The sequence below is a fragment of the Hypanus sabinus genome (assembly GCF_030144855.1).
Source record: "Hypanus sabinus isolate sHypSab1 chromosome X2 unlocalized genomic scaffold, sHypSab1.hap1 SUPER_X2_unloc_8, whole genome shotgun sequence".
NCBI lineage: Eukaryota > Metazoa > Chordata > Chondrichthyes > Myliobatiformes > Dasyatidae > Hypanus > Hypanus sabinus.
The window spans coordinates 411935-428835 of NW_026779008.1; the positions used below are offsets into that span (position 1 = coordinate 411935).

Here is a 16901-nt window from a genome sequence, read left to right on the forward strand (position 1 = left end):
AGGAGGGTCAGAGTCCGATCGGTCCCGGGATGGCTGGCGAAACGAGAAGTGCGCCCCCACTGGAGAACCTGAGATCGAGCAGAATCGAGTACAAAGAGGCGATTGGGAGATCCGATGCATGGGTCAGGTTGAGTCCGTTGGGCCTCCGTGACTCTGGACCCGATCTCCCAGGCGAGGGCAGCCACTACACAGGATGATGAAAGAATGGTCTCGGGGTTGGGAAGGTCCTTCTCGGAAACGTATTGACCGGAGAGAGCATCGGGCTTCCCGTTCTTGGTTCCCGGACGAAAGGTAAACCTACACCGGCCAAAAAATAATCCCAACGGGCCTGTCGGGAATTCAGGAGTTTGACGGTCCGGAGCTATTCAAGGTTCTTGTGGTCTGCAGAATGAGGGTTGACTCGATTGAAACCTACCGAATGGTGAATGCCTCTGACAGAGCTGTTGTGGAGAGGATCATACCTCTGGTGGGAGAATGTAAGACTAGAGGACACTCAGATTGGAGGGGCATCCATTTAGAATGAAAGCACGAGGAATATCTTTAGCTAGAGAATAGCGAATCTGTAGAATTCGCTCGTCGTCACAGGCAGTAGTGGGTGCTGTCCGTACGTACATTTAAGGGAGAGGTTGACAGATTCTCGACTGCTCAGGGCATGAACGGATATGGAGAGAAGGATGGAAATGGGGGCCAGTAGCGTACAGTAAATGGATCAGCCATGATGAAATGGCGGAGCAGAAGCGAAGGGACAAATGGCCTAATTGTGCTCTTGTATTTTATAGTTTAATGGGCTCAATCAGGGCAGATCAATTTCCAATTAGTGACAAGACACCGCAACGACCCTTGTGGAAGTCGAGTACGGAAACTGCAAGGGCCTTAGCCTGTCTCCAGGAGTATTTAAAATGTCTTTGGACACCTGTGAGGTGCCGTAGATTAGCTTCCATTGTTGCAGAAAGGCTCTGACGATGAGCCGGGAAAGTAGAGGCGGATGAGCCTGACACCAACGGTTAACTTATTGTCAGACAATCTGAGGGACAGGATATACACATATTCCAAAGGAATCAAATGTTTCAAATGTGGAGTTAATGTAAGAGAAATGTATACAATAGACATCCTGAAATTCTACTCTTTGCAACCATCAACGAAAGCAGAGGAGAGCCCCAAAGAATGAATGACAGTTTAATGCTGGCACCCCAAATTCCCCCCAGCTCACCCCATCCACCCATAAGCAGTAGCAAAGCATCCATATCCCTCCTCCCCACCCACCTCTCTCTCTCTCCCTCTTTAATAAGGGAAAATGGTTGTCCCCGTTTCACAGCGAGAGGGGGGACCGGACAAACAGCTCGCTGATTTAAGATGTTAAATGACTGTTGTGTTGCTTGTTCCGAGCTCTGTGCCCGAGGAAATCGGGTCTCCGGGCACACGGCCAGCAGCTAGCTCGCTGCTTTCGATCTTCCGTCTCCCACGACGCACCGATTTCCTGCAACGGCACCGACCCCGACTCCACCCGCCTCCAGAGCCACGAAATCCCGGAATACTGAAGGCGCGCTGGTGTTTTAGACCTCGTCCTTGGTATATCGAATAACGTCCAGTCGTCAGACTCCGAGAACGGGTCCCATTCCCGCAAAGTACCAAAGTCAGTTTGTAATTCCAGGTCGGGGTCTTCAAAAGCATCATGAGTGGGAAAATAGAGATATTAAAATAGAACTAGAGCTCTTTCCGAAGTTGCAAACAATGAGTCGCCGTTAGGCGCCATCGTCCTCCTCAGCTCCACGTAACATTGGATTTCAACAGGAATATGGTAACCTGGATTTGCAGCTGACACCTGGATACAGAGCATGAGTGGCAGTGAGGCAGATTATCGAAACATGGAGATGGGTTTAGCAGCTGGATAAATGGGCTGACGGTTTTGCAGCTGGAATGTAATGAGGACCGATGTGAAGTGTTGCGCTTTGCCGGGAACAACAGGGTCGGACTCAGACAGTGACTGTTCGGGGATTGTGGTCTGCGGGGAGCAGAGGGATGCGGGAATACAGTTCCATAGTTCAAGGCAGGGTCATGAAGAGAGCCTTTGGCACATTGGCCTTCATGATTCAAAGTGCTGAGTACACGAATTGCAATGTTATGTTGAAGTTGTAAAGGACGTTACTGAGGACAATCCTGGAGTATTGTGCGTAGTTTGGATCATAGAAAAACGACAACATAATACAGGTCCTTCGGCCCACATTGCGGTGCTGAACCTGACCTTACCATAGACTACCAGGCTTACCCAAAGCCCTCTATTTACTTAAGCTCCGTGTATCTATCCAGGGTCACCCATCTACACGAAAAAAACATCAAGAACCTTGAACGATTAGAGCGGACATTTATAATGATGTTTCCGGGAGGTGAGGGCCCGAGTTGGAGAGGAAGATTCAAAGGGTTTTGTCGTACCTAAACTGAGGCTTTTCCCCCTCAGGTTGGGTGAGGCCTGAATAAGACTTCATAAGTTCGGGGTAAAAGGAAGAGAGTTTAAGGGTAAAATGTGAGGGAACTTCTTTACTCAGAGGACAGTGTGAGTGTGGAATGAGACGCCAGTGGAATTGGTGAAATGAGGTTCCATTGAGACACTTGGACAGGTAAATGGACGGGAGGGATGGTCCTGGTGCCGGCCGAAAGTGCCGTCGGGAAACAGACTATCACACTCTGCAGGAGATGATGGTTATGTTGATGTGTGAGGAATTTGATAACTCTACATCCAATCCCTAAGAATCTTCTCCAGAAACGTGTCTACCCCTAACGTGAGTCTATATTTTCCAGGATTATCCATCCCCCTTCTTAAATAACAAAATAAGATCGATCAGCGCTTTTCTGAGATCTTACTCGTGGCTACAGAGAACACAAATATATTGGTCAAGTCACTAGTGATGTAATTTCGTGCCTCTCTCAATAATCTGCAGTATATCCTACCAGGCTCTGAGTAAATAATCCACCTTACTGCCCGATAAGTGAATAAACACTACCTCCTTTGTGGTCCTGTGCTGATACAAATTTAAAAGGCATTGTGATTAGGTATAGGATAGGAAAGGTTTAGTCAAAAACTCCTGGAGCAGGGAAAATAACCTTTCAGCACCTGTGCCCATGTGACTATTCAAACTAACTCAAGCCCAGAGGAAATGGCTCACACGCAGGCAGATGGGACAATTCTGTTGGGCAGCAGTGTAGCCTGGAAGGGCCAATCTCAAAGCTGAATCTGAAAGGTTGCATCCGAAATTTCGACAGTATTCCTCTCAGGAGATTGTGCCTGACCTGGTATGTTTCTTAAACTGTTTCTAAACAAAGTATATTTTGTGCAGGAGGTCTCCAGAGGAGATTCACCAGGAGTGTGGAGGATCGTAGTTCATCACTCCCAGAGTGCCTGCTGCCGGCTGGTGGCGCAATTTTCTCTGCATCGGCGGAGACTGAGGGAGGTCTGGCAAACATCGCCGGGACAGACACTTGGAGCTGTGGACGGAGAGCCACGCCGGTCCCTGTAGATGCCGCGGCCGACGACCACCGACAATAGTATCACTGAACACCACCATAGCGATAGAGCAGACAAGGAGGGTCTGAGTTTGGGGCAGATTTCCATCAGACCTATCGTAGTTCAGACCCTTCACTGTCCCCTGCTGTCACTGGCAGAGGAACGCGTCGGTCAAATGAGATGATTAGTTAATGTGAATTTCAGACATGGACAGAGGTGGGAATATGAAAACAGCGACGGTGTTGCCTTTGGAAAATAGAGGCGGATCAGTTCAACAGGTTAAAGTACAGTTGGGTGTGTATTATGCAGAGACCTTGCAAAAATTTAAACCTGACTTTGACTTCTAAACTTAATAAAGTGTTCCCAGTCAGAGAGTAGCCTCTGTACTGTTGGATTCAATAGAGTTTGTGATGCTTATAATGGATGTGGTGAATTGTACTGATCAGACATCTCGTCCTACTGGCAAAAACATAAAATGATTGTGAAAGCTGCAGAAAGGTATCTCGGTGTAACCGGTGTTATGTTGGAAGCTGTAAATGAAGATCTGATGGGTGGAGTATCTGCATCCTAGTCTGTCCCAGACTGATTTTTCATCGTCAACACATTAAGAAGCCTGTTTCTCATTTGGCAGAATCCCCCAATGTTTTGAGAATTCAGGAAAAGAGATTATTTTCACAGTTAAGTTTTTACTGTGCAGGATTATATTGTCGTTTGGCGTGATTGGCCATCTGATAGAGAGGTAGTGCTGACAGTTTATAAGGAAAGAGGCAGGGTGTAGAGTTGTGAATATGAATGAACCGTATGCGGCATTTGCTGGAGAAATATTTGATTCAGCAGGTAGTTGTATAAAACAGATTATGGTTTACAACGCTTGTGGGAATCTTTCTACTCAGTTGTGAGAAAGTATATTTTGTTCTCGCTCACGAAGAGTTGTCTGATGCTGAGATTTTAACGCAGTTCACTGAGGGTTTGTTTGCTGAATGATGGTAATGGTTTGATTAAAGAACAGTTTTTCAACTTGTGTGTCTGAATGGGTAGGAGATTCAATATTCGCAGTAGTTCTAGAACCGCTGCAGAATGTTGACGAAGATGTGTATTTTTACAATGAAATGTTATGTCACGTTATTCAGCAAATGATGAAAGTGATTCCCATTACAAACGGAATTAATAGGAGAAAGGCTGTATCACTGTGGACTGAGGAGTGTACAGAGGCGATTAGGGAGTGAGACAAGGCGTTTAGGAAAGTGAAGAAGTATCAGTGTCCCAGCAACCTTATTAAGTATAAAAGGGCAGAAGCCGTGATGAGGAAAATGGTAAAGATTGCGAAAAAGATTTTCTAGCGACATACTCTGACAATATTGCAGGGATTGGTAGGTCAGACGTCACCAGGACAGGATGATACATGTTATTGTTTGGTCAGATAAATGGGGATGTCGGCATATTTCGGGGTTTGCCAGTGAATCCAGTGGTACAGACGGATTTGGCGGAGCATCCAGCTTTGCGGATGTGCTCCGCTTTAGGGGTATGTCAGCGAATGTGTGAGTGCACAAGGATTTCGTGGTGTCGGATGCTTTGGGGTGGACACTGATTTGAAGGTTCATTGAGGGTTTTCTGGAGAGCACAGATTTGTGGATGCAGACTGATTTGCACAAAGCTGGGTGTGTTGGCGGATTTGGGGTTGAACAATAACCTGGGTGAGCCGGGGCATCTGGAGGTGTGTCGGATTTCAAGGTTTTTCCGTTTGTCCATACTTTAATAAAAATGCAATGTCAACTTTGACCATTGTTCGTCCTATGTTTTAAACGGAGACAACCTTTTTTGTGAACTGTTTGAAATGATTCTTGCTCTGGCACAATCTAGGGTTGCCTCCTGATTTCGAGCTACGAAAAGTCTCGAAGTTATTTCATTTCTACATACACTACTAATAAATGCAATTTGCCGTCTGTTCTTGTCTTTGTTTATTGTTCAGGCAGCCATTTTGTGAAGTACTGGAACTGTGCAGTTTGGGGAGACAAATGAGAAGGGACTAAACCAAGGGGATTAAGTGAATGGGAGATGGACACGTACATAGTCCGGCAGGGTCAGGCAGAGACAGTCGGTCTACCCACACACAGACACACAAAGGTTTTTTTTGGAACCAGCTGGAATCGAACTCGGAAACCTTCGCTCCGAGGTCCGGCGCTGATCCCACGACAACACCTGCAGGCAGAGTGTTCGTGATTCAATACAATTTCACGAGCTACAATGGCATAATTTACTTCAATATTTTGTGTCTGATAAATGGTTACTTTGAAGTACATAGTTACACTGGAAGAGCATTTAATTGCTAAGATAACTCGGACGGTTCAGTCACCTGCATTGGGACAAATTAGCTCCCAATGCTCTTCATATTAATTGAATAGTTAAATCGCCATCCGTCACCGCGGGAATTTCACGTGTCTGATGTAATCGATTGGCAATATTTTAAAAACTTTATTTTTAAATCTGTTGAAATCTGTCCCTGTGGAGTCACTGAATTGTATTAAAAACCCGAGGCATGTGCTCCCTCAGCATTTCATTCCGAGAGATCGCGTGTAACACACGGGGGCCAAATCACTGGACAGAGAAAATGTCTGCATTGTTGGAAATGTACAGGTGTGTGCAGAAAATATCGTACGTGTTCATTGCCGTTGTTGGAGTTCCCGGTGAGTGAGCAGAGTGATTCATGTTTGGAATTTCTGATTGTTACCGGTGTGAACCTATTCATGATCATTTTACAATCTTCCAACTTGATGATCATTGTACAACTATCAGTCAGAGATATCGATCCTGTCAATTCCACTTTCCGATTTTTCATAATCAATGACAAAGGGAACTAAATCTCTGTCTCTCTGCTAACACGGTATCGACTCAAACGCTGTTCTTGCCTTTAATGATACCTTGTCCAGATTTGTCCCAGTGCAGAGGACAGGTAGCTCTCCGAGAAGGTGTGACTAGAAGGGGTTGGGGGGTGCTTATTGTCAGGTTCACTGTTTCTGAGTTATTGATCAAAGAGAGCCCCTGGTGCTGTGTTTCGCGTCTCCCTGTGGAGTCTGTCACAATCGTATCCCGCTGCCTTTTGGTCAATAATTTGGTCTGGTCGCCCGATCCGGTGTCCAGGGATCTGCTCGCTTGTGTTATCGAATTGATCTGCGGTGTAGAATTAATCCGTCAACTGAGCCACTCAGTCTCTGTTTGCTAATACTGTTTCAGTGTTTCCAGTGTTTTTCTCCCCTCTGTATCTCATCTTGGAAACACCAGATGCTGATTTTCCAGAGTCCTGGTCAGTCACGGTTAAGTCAGTGAAACCGGCCCCATCAGCGACTGGAATCGGGATCAGCAGCGATCGTTGTTGTTCATTCAGCTCGTGTATATCGCCGACGATTGCCCACACATTGCTTTATCTCCACACTGAAGAAAACAGTTCAGAGATAGTGTGACCAGTGTCTGGTGCTAGATTAGCAGCCGTTCACAGACATTTTTAGCTGCAACTCGATCCGGTGTTAATTCCCGGAGAATGTGTCAGGTAATGCCCAGTGTCTGTTTCTCTCCCTCTGTCTCTCCAGTGAATGTAGTGGCGATTGTGACCCTGTCCCGGGGAAAGTGCGGCCTCTCTACCTGCACCACCCGCTACCTGGTGGCCATGGCAGCGGCCGATCTACTGACTATTGTCACCGAGTTCATTTTGACTCGAATCAGAGTGTATTACTGCCCGAGGAGTTTCCTGAACATCACCCCTGTGTGCAGTGTTATCGATGTACTGAGCTTCACGGCCACACACTGTTCTGTCTGGTTCACCGTCACTTTCACCTTTGACCGGTTTGTCGCCATTTGCTGCCAGAAGCTGAAAAGAAAATATTGCACCGGGAAAACTGCGGCTGTGGTTCTGACAACAACCGGTGCACTGTTCTGTCTGAAAAACGTTCCCCGATACTTCACACGGAAACCCAGGGTGATCATCGACAATGTACCGTGGCGTTGTGATCTCAGGGACAATTATCTCACTGACCCCGGGTGGCTGGTATATGACTGGCTCGATACGGTTTTAACTCCGTTCCTCCCTTTCGCTGTGATCTTGCTGCTCAACACTCTGACAGTCAGGCACATTTTAGTGGCCAGTCGGGTCCGTAAGGGGCTGAAGGGTCAGAGCAAGGGGGAGAACCGCAGTGACCCGGAGATGGAGAGCAGGAAGAGGTCTGTGATTTTACTCTTCACCCTCTCCGGCAGCTTCATCCTCCTGTGGATGACACTGGTTGTAAATTTCATGTATTATCAGATTTCAGGAAAAGGATTCGAATTCAATGATTCTGAATGGATCTTCTACTTCGTCGGGGTTTTGCTGAGGAATTTCAGCTGCTGCACGAACACATTTATTTACGCGGTGACTCAGTCGAAATTCAGGGAGCAGGTGATCAGCGCGGTGAAATATCCGGTCACCTCGGTGCTTCAGTTCATTAATAAAGCCGCGTCCTGAGCACAAGCCAAAGGCGGTTGCAGTGAGGGTTCCAGCTCCTCACATTCACCCCCTGGTTATTCCCGGCAGGTTGTCGCATCGACCGGCAGCTCTGGAAGGTTAGGATAGTTTGTGTTTTGTGAGGGGCAAGGCACCGTCCTGGAGACTCAGTACCGCAATGGACCTGCCAGATGTCAGTCAAAGACATACACCGGAACGCTGTCCAGCCATTGGTCTTAGCATATGTCCATCTATTCCCTTTGCGGCCCATCGACCTTACAGCCCACAAAACGGCGGGGATCTAGTCGATTACTGGCTGCGTAATCCAATGTCAATCACACTACTCTCCGCCTTCCCCTTGAACGATTTGCTGATGTAACGAAATGGGGCGGGGTTTGGTTAAAAGGCCTTTGACAGATCAAATTAAAGACGGATTCCCGACACTAACTGGACTGGTGCACAGCATTAGAAAGTAAAACCTTCACTGCTCCTTTTTTGAATAAAATTCTTTCCCTTCTTGTTTTACTCCGTTTCCCCATAAAGCTAACAATTATGAATTCTGCAGCGGTGTTTCCTTTATGCTCAGTATCCAAACAGTATTGCTATAAGTAATGCACACTAAATGCTGGTGGAACGAAGCAGGCCAGGCAGGAACTATAGGGAGAAGCACAGCCGACGTTTCGGGCCGAGACCCTTCGTCAGGATAATTCCAATCTCAATAATTCTCAATCACACCAAACTCTGAGCTTCTGATTTGCGGGGTTTAAGGTCTTTATCCACCGCTGGAATTGTATCAGCTTTTGTAACTCAACCTCTCCGTGCAGGTTGTGACCCATAAGAAGACCCATAAAACTCATAAGAAGTGGGCCAATGAGTTTCTAACAGTAAATCTGACCGACCGCTAGAATAAATTGTTTTAAAAATAATCAAAACCGAAAAGGCATGTGAATAAATTAGAGCTTTACACGGACAAATTTCCTCCACCCAGTGTAAGCCTAAAATGATGGCAACAAATGCTACTCTATATACTGATTTAATGCTTAGTTAGTTGTTTCCTTGTCGTTACCTGTAATTAAGGCACAGAAACAGCCAGAGGAACATATTAGTCGTTATCTTTTGGTTCTTCTGCAACAGTTAAAATATCATTATAGTTTTCCAAAATACAGTGATGAACCAACAGTCTCTCGGATATTGCAGAATTATTAGACTTATTAAGCTCTGTGACCTAAAACCAGCTAGTCAGAGGCAGAACAAGATGGGGTTTCAGAGAAGGTGACATTGGGGAACATTGCGTAATCCCACAATCCCATCTTCCCAGCACGATAACATCCCGTGTGATGTTTCCAACCGTTCTCGAACAGAACTTCAACAGGATGGTAATTTATTTGTCCCGTCTAATGAATCCAGTTTGTTAATATCAACTGCAATCTCTGCAATTATACTTGGCTCATTTCAACCACTAAAGCTGAAACAGGGGACCACCTTATTGCGCCAGAACACTTCCGAACACTTTAAAATTGAAGACGACGCTGATCTACAAGTAAACAGCCATAATCAAGAACAGATCCAATTAAACAAATGAACATGGTCCACAATGATATTCATGCAGCTCCCCAGGAATATTTAATGTTATTATTTTCTGATATGGCGCTTCCATGCCAGCTGATTATCCATCAACATGCCTGGAAATCTTACCGCTGTCACGTCTTGAAGAGTTTGACCATATCATTTCAAATCAACTGTATGCCTATTAATCACATTTATAAAACACAGAACTTGTTCAGGAGCGACTGAAAGCTTAAATTCTCATATATTTGCCGACTGTTCAAAATTATTAGCTGCTAATTGGATCCAATATACAGTGTAACTGCAATTTCTGCCTCTAAGCCATAGAGCTCCATCATCTGCAGATAGAGATTTACACACCTAAGCGATTTTCTCAGAGAGAATATCATTAATCATAACATTAGATAATAAAGGGTTACAAATACGGCGTTGTGGGTTCCCACCCGTACCAGCACCGACCGTCCAAATATAAAACTCAGACAAAGTCTTGCAGTCTCCTGCTCAATCCTCATTTCCGTAAAGCCATAAGACATGGAAGCGGAGTCAGGCCATCCGGCCCATCGAGTCTGCTCCACCATTCACTCATGGTTGATCCTTTCTTTCCGTCCTCCTCAAACCCAGCTACCGGCCTTCTCCACTGAAGCTTTGATGCCATGCCCAATAGAGAAACTATCAATGTCTGCCTTAAATGCACCCAACGCCGTGGGCTCTGCAGCGGCATGTGGCAAGAAATTCCACAAATTCACCACCCTTTGTCTGAAAGAATTTCTCCACATCTCTGTTTTGAAACGGCGCCCCTCTCTCCTGAGGCTATGCCCTCTTCTATAAAACTCTCCCACCATGGGAAACATATTTTACATAAATCAATCTAAATTACTTCTGGACTCCGTCTCCCGCTACGGACATGCACGACTTAGTTGCTTATTGTCCGTCTTTAATCTCTCCCTTTTCCGACTTAAACTTTGAAATTTTAACTCTATTCAGTCAAATTTGTATAACAATAGTTATAATTATGGCGACTTCGAAGAGCACCAGTCGAAATCCCGACCCCTCTAACGGAAAATCTAAACAAAGCTGACGGATTCTCGGAAGAAGCCCCTTGGGGCAAGAGATTGGAATCTCGAATCACCGGTATCTGCACTGAAATAACTCAACTAAAAGAGACATTTGAAGAAGAAATTGACTTTCTAAACCTCGATCTTAAAGAAGTGAATCGAAATGCGGCTGACCTTTCTTCTCGTTTGGAAAAGGCTCAACAACGGATCGTGGACTTGGAAGCTCGATCGCGTCGGAATAATATTCGAATTGTTGGATTAAAAGAGAAGTCAGAATCTGCCGACTCACTGGATTATTTCGCTAAAATGTCTCAGTCTTTATTTCCGGAGGTTTGTTCGCAACCCCCGGAGCTTGGATCGGCTCTCAGAGCCGGTGCTTTAAAATCTTTGGGTTAAGGTAAAAACAGGCATGTTGTTGTGCGTTTTCTCCGTCTTAGGGATAAGGACCGCATTATTAAACTTGCATGAAAACAAAGATTATTTCAATTTCAAGGTTCAGAAGTTCGTTTTTTTTCCCAAGATTTTCCACGTGAAATTGCTAAGAAACGTGTTGCATTTGTCTCTTCTATGAAATTAGCTTTTCAAAAAAAGCTCTCTCCAGTATTACAATAGCCAGTCAAATTAAGGTTTTTTGTTAAAAATTCTGGAGTCCGTATTTTTGATGATCCAGCCCAAGCATTGCGTTTTATTAACTCTTTGTCTGACGAGTCTGATGGCGATTCTGAAGTCTTAAATTTGAATGATTTATAATAATTAGACTGTCTCGTGGTGTAAATCGATGAAATTGGAAGATTTAATGGTTATAGAATATTTTTACAATAAAATGTATTGTTAGCTTCGAAAAAGACTGATTCGGACGGTTTTAGCCTTCGAAGATATAGCGGGAGAACTGTTGAAAGAATGTAGATAATTCCGAAGCATCTAGTTTTTTTTTTCTCTCTGCAGCATTTAAATGATACAACTGTTTGTTTTTTTGTTCTGTATGCTTTTTTTAAAAAGTTTTTTTGTTAAGGAATTGCTTGGATTTCTGTACGTTTTAAAGAAAGACTGGATAATTCAAAGATGGCGATTGTTTTTCCTTTTGTGCAAATATTTCAATCACGACGAGTCTGAAGCTTGAAGGTTGAATGATTTATAATGGCTTGAGTGTCCCGTGGTGTAAAGACTGATAAGACTGGAAGATCTGGTGGTTACAGAAAGCTTTTTGCTGAAAATTCATTTTTATTTCTTAAAAAAGACTGGTTTGGACGGTTTTAATCTCTGAAGATATCGTGGGATAACTGTTGATAGGCTGCAGTTAAGTTTGTACGATCTGGAACTTTTTTTGTTTTTGCAGAATTTGAATAAATTAATTGTTTCTTTTAATTCTGTATGCTTTATTGAAGATTTCTATGTAATTATCTGGTTTTCCGTGTGTCTCAAAGATAGATTGGATAATTTAAAGATGGCGATTGTTTTTCTTTTGTGCAAATATTTTAAGAACTGTTTTGGATGTGTTTTTTTTCCCCTTATCTAATACTATGAAGGTTACTTTCAAATGGAAGGTCGTTTTGTTTTATAGGAAAAACACTATCCTTTCAGGTTAACTATACTGAGATATATGTCGACTGTAATGAGGTTTATGTCCGGGAGAGGGAGACCGAGATTACTTTTGTTTTTATTATTCACGTAGCGGGAGCTATGACAGCATCGATGCTTTTCCTGGGGCTTGCGACGATAGATATCGATTTTTTTTCTGGGCTTTGTAATGTGGGTGATTTTTTTTTCCCTTTATTTCCCCCATTATGGAATCCCGGATTATTTTTATTGTTGTTCATCTCCGCCAATTTCGATTACTTTATCCTGAAAATATTTTAACTAAAATAATCTCTCTGAATCAAACGGGCTTTATTAAAGTCCGTTCTCTCCTTCCCCCACCACCACTCTGCACTCCTCTCTTCCTCAGATCCCATCGTCAGCTCCCGGGTCCTCAAAGGCTCCATCTTCCTCTCACCCCAACCCTTCCCTGTCCAATGACACTACCCGCCTCCCTTTCCCCTCTGATCCCATCTCTCATCCGTTCCGGGTCGTTACCATTCCCTCCGACCTTCAACTCTCTGAGGCAGAGCGCTCTGTCCTCATTAAGGGCCTCACGTTTGTCCCCCTTCGCCCACAACTCAGCGAGTTCCGCGTACGCCATGACGCTGAACTCATCTTCCGCCGGCTCCGTCTCCGAACTTATTTCTTTGGCAAGGACTCTCCTACCCCCACCGATGACCCCTTCTCCCGTCTTCAACCCTCCTTCTCTTCATGGACACCTCGCTCCGGTCTTCTGCCTGCCCTGGATCTCTTTATTGCTAATTGCCGACGGGACATCGACCATCTCGACTTCACCACACCCTGTTCCAATTCCAACCTAACTCCTTCCGAACGCTCTGCTCTCCGCTCCCTCTGCACCAATCCCAAACTCACTATAAAACCCTCTGATAAGGGGGAGCTGCTGTTGTCTGGCGTCCTGACCTCTACCAGGCCGAGGTACAGGGACAACCTTGATCATGACCCCACCACGCCACTGTCTCCTGTACCATCACCGGACTTATCAGCTCTGGGGTTCTCCCATCCACTCCCACCAACCTCATACTTCCCACACACCGCTCTTCCCGTTTCTACCTCCTGCCCAAGATCCACAAACCTGCCTGTCGATGTAGACCTATTGTCTCAGCTTGCTCCTGCCCCACCGAAATCAATTCTGCATACCTTGACACAGCCATATCCCCCCTTGTTCAATCTCTTAACACCGATGTTCGTGACACTTCTCAGGCTGTGAATTTGTTGAATGATTTTTGTTGAATTTGTTGAATGATTTTATGTACAATGCGCGCATTCAAATGTAATACCTTCAGTCCTGTGTTCAGTCTTTTAGATTCTGTGCGTCTTTTCCATCGCAACTCATCCTGTCGACTGCAGGTTGCCCTATCAGCAGCCCCTCATTGCCGGCAGTCTCATAACATACTGCCTCTGTTTACAATCCAACTACCTGATCCTCGGCAGTAGCACATTGGTTCCCAAACCTCTTACCTAACTCACAAAATTTCTTTTCAGGGCCTGCTGACATTTTCTACCTGTCATTGGTGCCAATATTTACCAAAAAAGACTAGTTGCTCGCCCTCCCCCTTTAGAATGCCAGGGACCTGATCGGAGTCATCCCTGTCCCTGGCACCTGGACACATCTCACCATCCGGGTGACTCTATTGCCAGCACAGAACCGCTGGTCTTTGTTTGACAACAGGAGGAACTCTCACCCTGTTGCGGCGAAGGGAGGATCGGGTGAGAGTTAATGTTCTGAAAATGGAGGGGTTGCCTCATGGGTCAGAGGGAATGAAAGGTTGGAGAGGCTTCAGTTGCTTCCTCTGTAGCAATGGGGGCTGAGGGGAGACCAGAGACAGACTGACGCTGAGTAGAGATCTGAGAGAAGAGAACCAACATTGTTTGTTCACCAGGTGAATATCTCAATTACCAGAGGATGTGATTTCAAGTTGAGTGTGGGACAGTTCAAAGATGATGTTTACCAGTGCCCCGGTACTCTACTCTGCTCCACAGTTCACTCTCTCCCCCTTAACTCTCTTATCTCTCCGTCTCTCTAACTCACTCTCTCTCTCTATACATATACAATTCCTCAATTACACTACCTCCACTTTTCCTCATCCGTACTCTTGTACACCCTCCCACTGTTTCCTCCAAACATTCGTCCCTACACAGTCACTAACCTGTATCTTTCCCTTTTTGTCTCTTTCTCTGTTTATGCCTAACCCCTTCGCTTGCCTCTCGTTTTCTCCCCAATTCCCCCTTTCATGTAGCTTGCTGTTTCCGCCACCCACCCGTTCAGACCAGCACCCGTCCCCCACCCCGCACTGTGATGACGGTTTTACACACTTAGTGTATTAAAGATGTGGTATAATTTCTCGTCGGTTGGACAGATTCAATGTTCTCTCAGAAGATAAAGGCTTGTGGTTTCCGGGAGAGGCCTGTTTGTTTCTGTTTAGTGTGCTGAAGAATAGGCTGTGGAGGAGAAGGGGTGAGAGAGAGTATAAGTGAGGACGTAAGAGAGGGGGGAAAGGAGAGGGGTAGAGAGAAGGGAAAGAGATAGAGGGAGAGAGACACCACACGGATATTTACCACAATCAACACACACACACACACACACACACACACACACACACACACACACACACACACACACACACACACACACACACACACACGCAACAATCATACCCAAAAAGAACAGGGTAAACTGCCTCCTTGACTATCACCCAGTGGTGCTCACATCTACTGTGATGAAGTGCTTTGAGGGGTTGGTCATGACTAGAATCTACTCCTGTCTGTGCATGGACCTGGACCAACCGCAATCTGCCGATCGCCACAATATGTCTACAGCAGATGCAATCTCACTGGCTCTCCACTCAGCCTTAGATCACCTGGACAATAGCAATACACAAGTCAGGCTGCTGATTACAACTCAGCGTTCAACACAATCAGACCCTCAATTGTAATCAACAAGCTCCAAAACCTGGGCCTCTGTACCTCCTTCTGCAACTGGATCCTCACCAGGAGACCCCAGTCTGTGTGGATCAGAAATAACATCTCCTCCTTGCTGACAATCAACACCGGCACACCTCAGCCCACTGCTCTACTCTCTCTACACCACGTCTGGGTGTCTAGGCTCATCTATAAACTTGCCGATGACACAACTATTGTTGGTGGAATTTCAGACGGTGACGAGGAGGAGTACAGGAGTGAGATAGATCAGCAAGTTGAGTGGTGTCACAGCAACAACCTTGCACTCAGCATCATGAAGACAAAGGAATTGATTGTGGATTCAGGAAGGGGAAGTCGAGGGAACACACACCAGTCCTCATCGTGGGATCAGAAGTGAAAAGGGTGAGCAGTTTCCATTTCCTGCCTGTCAACATCTCTGAGGAACTATCCTGGGCCCAACATATTGATGCAGTTACAATGAAGGCACAACATCGGCTATATTTCATTCGGAGACTGAGGGGAATCGGTCTGTCACTAAAGACACTTGCAAATTTCTACAGATGTACTGTGGAGAGCATTCTAACTGGTTGCATCACTGCCTGGTGTGGAGAGGCCACTGCACAGGATCGGAAAATGCTGCAGAAAGTTGTAAACTCAGCCAGTTCCATCACGGGCACTGGACTGCACAGCATCCAGGACACATTCAAAAGATGACAAAAAGGTGACATCCATCATAAAGGACCCCCATCACCCAGGACATGATCTCTTCTCATTTCTACCATCAAGGAGGATGTACAGGACCGTGAACACACACTCATCGGTTCCGGAACAGCTTCTTCCCAACTGTCAGATTTCTGAATGGACAATGAACTCAAGAACATTTCCTCAGTACTTTCCCTCCGGTTTTGCACTACGTTTTGAATTTACTTTTATAAATACTTATTGTGATTTATAGTTTTTATTACTATGTACTGCAATTTACTGCTGTCTCAAAACAACAAATGTCACCACATATGCGGGTGATATTATACCTGATTCTGATACACAAACACACACAGCTGGGCTCAGACATACAACACTCCCACATTCCTCCCTTTGTGACACCCTGCTTGCTCCGTGGCCCCCGGTATGAAGCTCAAACTGTTGCAACACCTGCAATTCATGGCTGAGGCTGCGTTGTGTCTGTTCACTGTTTGAGTTGGATATTAAATGAAGAGCATTGAATGGGAAGGAAGGTTTGAATAGAAGAATAAAGATCTTCTCTGAAGGTATGTGGGGTCCTGGTGAGAGCGTACATGGAACACTGTGCAAAGGTCTGGTCTCCCTCCCGGAGTCAGGCTGTGGGATGAAGGGATGAAGAGAAGGTTTCAGAGATTGATCTGGGGGGTGAGGTAGTGTCCTCAGAGGGATTACCCTGACTGGGCCTGTCTCAAAATTAGAGAAATAAGAGGTGGTCTGACTGAGACAGACACAGTCTCACAGGGTATTGACAGGGTGGGGCAGGAATGCCGTTTTTCTTCACTGGGTGTTGAATAATGGGTCACAGACTCAGAATCCAATGTCATCTGACAGGACTCAGATGAAGAGTGCGGCAAATCTTTGGATTGTTTCCCCACAAGGTTTCTAAATTCACAAGAAATATTGAAGGGCTGAGCGAAGATGGGAACGTTGCAAGGAAGTTTCGCTGAGGTCAAAGATCAGCCATGATCGGAGCGAAAGGCAAAACAGGGGTAAAGGGCCGAATGGCCATGACTGCTGTTGTTTCTTATGTTCGAAAGCAGGAAGTTACCTT

General features: G+C 45.4%; 1 protein-coding gene across 1 annotated transcript in view; it reads left to right on the forward strand.

The window, feature by feature from the left end:
• The window catches only part of LOC132385988 (zinc finger protein 420-like), a 39819-nt gene extending 34493 nt beyond the window's left edge, over nt 1-5326 (forward strand). The window contains exon 4 of the transcript XR_009509376.1: nt 3333-5326. The gene's annotated coding sequence lies outside the window, so the exon portion shown is untranslated. The remainder of the gene's footprint in view (nt 1-3332) is intronic.
• The last annotated feature ends 11575 nt before the right edge of the window (nt 5327-16901 follow it).